This window comes from Rhinolophus sinicus, linkage group LG06 (assembly GCF_036562045.2).
Source record: "Rhinolophus sinicus isolate RSC01 linkage group LG06, ASM3656204v1, whole genome shotgun sequence".
In the NCBI taxonomy this organism is placed as follows: Eukaryota; Metazoa; Chordata; class Mammalia; order Chiroptera; family Rhinolophidae; genus Rhinolophus; species Rhinolophus sinicus.
Window position 1 is genome coordinate 24,700,173 of NC_133756.1, and position 3,906 is coordinate 24,704,078.

The following is a 3,906-nucleotide window of genomic DNA, read 5'->3' on the forward strand; positions in this document are numbered from 1 at the left end:
CAAGAAATAAGGTCTTTGGGGGTCAAAATTATGGAAAGGGAAAACCACAAAGAGGTGGGATGATATTCTGCATTTGCTTTTTCTCGGCACATCCCCCAATTCTGATTTGAGAGTAAAAGGCTGAAAATACAGGTAAAAGACCATTGATAAGGGTCAGAGAAACCAACCAGAATTTTTGTGGGAAGACATATAGCCAATTTTCCTCTTAAGACAGTTGCCAAATTCTGAGACTAACCCGAAAGCCCCTGGAAAACAGATTGGAGTGTTGGGCAGGCTTTCCATGCTAGAAAGACCAAGATTAGAATTTAGGATCCACTAGGAAAAGGGACATTGGTGAACACATCAGGATTTTAATTGGAAGTCATAGAGAGCTAGGTCCAAAACAGCCTTCAGCCTTGAGTCAGATCAATGCCTGAGTGGATTTAGATGATTATTCCCCACTCTCTTTGCCCAGTACACAAGAGGGTGAACTATCTCTGGAAAAAAAAAAAAAAAAGTCATAATTTGGAACTTCTATCGTTTGTTGTATACAATGTATGGCACTCATTGAAAACATACTAGGCATGGCTGTCAAATAGGACACTATATCTGAAAACCAAGATGGGGAGGGGAGAAACAACGCAGATGCATAGGAGATCCAGATATTGGAGTTAATTAGGCAAGTACATTAACTACGATCAACATCTCCAAAAATTACAGAAAAAAATAGAAGAGATGATGTGATAAAGAATTTCATCAAGAATCAAGTTCTTTAAATGGATCTCTGAGCTTCTAAAAATGAAATTTGAAGGGGCCAAAAATGAAGTTTCAGAAAGCAGAATTTTAAGGCATATTTTGCAGCTTTCTTCATGGATAAAAGGTTTCTGCAACATTCTGGTGACTTTAAGTTTCCATTTTGATAATTGTGCAATGTATAGGAATCAAGAGATTAAAGTTTAGCTTGTGCTATGAACTGAATTGTATTCCCTCCTAAAATTCTTATATTGAAGCCTTACCCCGAAATGTGACTATATTTGGAGATAGGGCTTTTAGGAGGTAATTAGGTTAAATGAGGTCATAAGGGTGGGGCCCTAACTTAATAGGATTGGTATAGCCTTATAAGAAGAGGAAGAAAGAGAAGGATCTATTTCTCTTCACAATGTGAGCGCGCGGTGAAAATGCGGCCATCTAAAATCCAGGAAGAGAGTTCTCACCAAAAACCAACATGCTGACATCCTGATCTCAGCCTTCCAGCTTCCAGAACTGTGAGGAAATAAATTTCTGTTGTTTAAGACACCCAGTCTGTGGGATTTTGTTATGGCTGTCTGAGAAGACCAATACAGGGTGAAGGAAATTTTATAAATTTAATAGGAGGTCCACACATAAATCTAGACCATCAAGTAAACTTCCTAGTAGAGAAGAGTGAAGAAACTTGCCTATGTTGATTTGATTCATAAAGCAAAGGAAAAAAGTAAATCTTTCCAGAGAATACTAATAAAGCCAATCCTTACATGAATTTTTGAGTCCCACTTTTTGCTACTTTGTAGTACAAAACACCTCAGGAAGATGATTTAATTTGAAGGGGTTTGAGTTGTAGAGGACTAAACCGATTAGCAGAACCATAGGCAAATCCTCTCAGAAAACACAAAAAACTCAATCCATTTCACTAAGTACTCCCACATATAAAGTTCCAGGGAAAACTTTCTCTAAGGAAAAGATAACAAAAACAAAAAGGAAATAAAGGACTAAGAATGAAAATCAATAAAAAGTAAATAGAAGAATCAGACCTATAACAATTTCATATATTGGAACTATCCAACATTTATATAACATTAAAAAGTTTAAGAGTTTTCAAAAAATTAAAAGACGCTTAAATATAAGCAAGGGATAAGGAACTTGGGGGGAAAATGACCAAGCATAGTTGGAAAAGTACCAAAAATAACTTATAGAAATGGAAAATGTAATTACTAAAACTAAATCTTCAATGAATGGTTAAAAGTCAGATTATATGCAACTGAGGAAATAATTAGTGGATGAGATGATAGAGCCAAGAACATTACCCAAAATGTGACCCATAGAGACAGAAAAATAATAATAGAGAGGAAAAATGTGAAAAAGATTAAAATACATGGAAGATATATTGGAAAAGTCTAACATATGGGTAAACAGAGTTCCAGAAAGAAACAATAGAAAGAAAAGAAGCAATATTCAATTACATAATGGCTGAACATTTTCAGAACTGTGGAAGCACTTCTGGTTGAAGTATGAATTTTGGCATACATTTGGTATAACCTAATAAAGTTAAATGTAATCATTCCTTACAACTCATCAATTTTACTTCAATGGTATATATCTCAGGTTCTTGCACGTGTACATTAGGAGACATGTACAATACTGTTCATGGGAGTGCTGCTCGTGATAATAGGTGTGGTATATTCGTACAATGGAATATCACACATACAACAGTAAAAACAAATGGATCAATATTGATTCATCTTGAAAACTTAAGAAAGCAACTAAAAATGATACATACCATATTATTCCATTTCATAAGATGGAAAACAATAATCTTTATAGAGACCTATTTATAAGACGGCCCACACACAGAGAACACCAATGGGAATTATTAGTGCATGTCCACTCAATCTTGGTTCCATAGTTCTATAAACATATATGCACATTCACTACTGACCACGTACTACATACCCACACATATATATTTTTATAACTTGCTTGTTTCACTTAAAATAGATTATGAACAGTTTCTCTTATAAAAATATTGGTAAATGACTTTATTGGCCACATAGAATTCTAGCATATGGATGTACCATGCTCCACTAATCAATTGATTCAGACATTCTTTAATAATAAACAGCATTGCAATAAAGCATACCTTCCACATACATCTTTATGTTATATCACTGTTTGTTTCAGTAGAATAAATTTCTGTCAATAAAATGACTTGTTGAACGGTTATTGTACTATATACTATCCCCAACGATATGAGAGTAATCATGCCCCCATTAACCTTTGTAGATACTACTGTTTTATTTAAATTTTTATCAATTTGATAGGTAAAAAATGGCATTGGGGTGTTTTAATGCATTCTCCTTTTATTTCTAATGTTTGAAATTTTTCATGTATATATGGGTTTTTGTATGTATTCTTTCATAAATCATTTATACATTCATTTAGCCTATTGTGTATATAACTTGAACATTTATCTTGTCTAATTTTATTCTTGATAAACTGCTTTTCAAAATAGCTTGTGAAATCTCTCTCTCTCTCTCTCTCCATTTACTGAAACTATTGTGAAATAGACTATTTTTGCCAGCATTGCATTTGGCCAGGCCTCCATGCCAAAGAAACCATGGAATTGTCACTGGTCTCATTCTTAGTTCTGCTGCCTGCCATGCCCTTCTCAGTTCTTGCTGAACTATTCCATGTACCGCTAAGCAGAACTTCTTTCTCACACTGTAGACCAGAGGTTGGCAAACCACTGAAAGTGAGACAAATCTTGTCTGTCACCTATATTTTGTATGACCTGCAAGCTAAAAAAACAAACAAATAACAACAACAACAAAAAAATGAAAACCATTTTAAATGGGAAAAAAAAATCCAAAGAAGAATCATGTTTCATGACAAGAAAATTATATGAAATTCACATATCAGAATTCATAAATAAGACTGTATTGCAACACAGCTATACCCACTCATTTACATATAATCTATGGTAGCATTCATGCTCCAATCGCAGAGGTAAGTAATTGCTACAGAGATCACATGGTCAGCAGAGCCTCAAATGTTTACTATCTGGCTCTTTACAGAAGTTTACTGCTTCTTGTTGTAGATGTGTAGCTTCAAAAGGGATAACAACACATTCTGTATCTAATACCTCTTCCCCACTGTTAGCACTCACCTATGTTA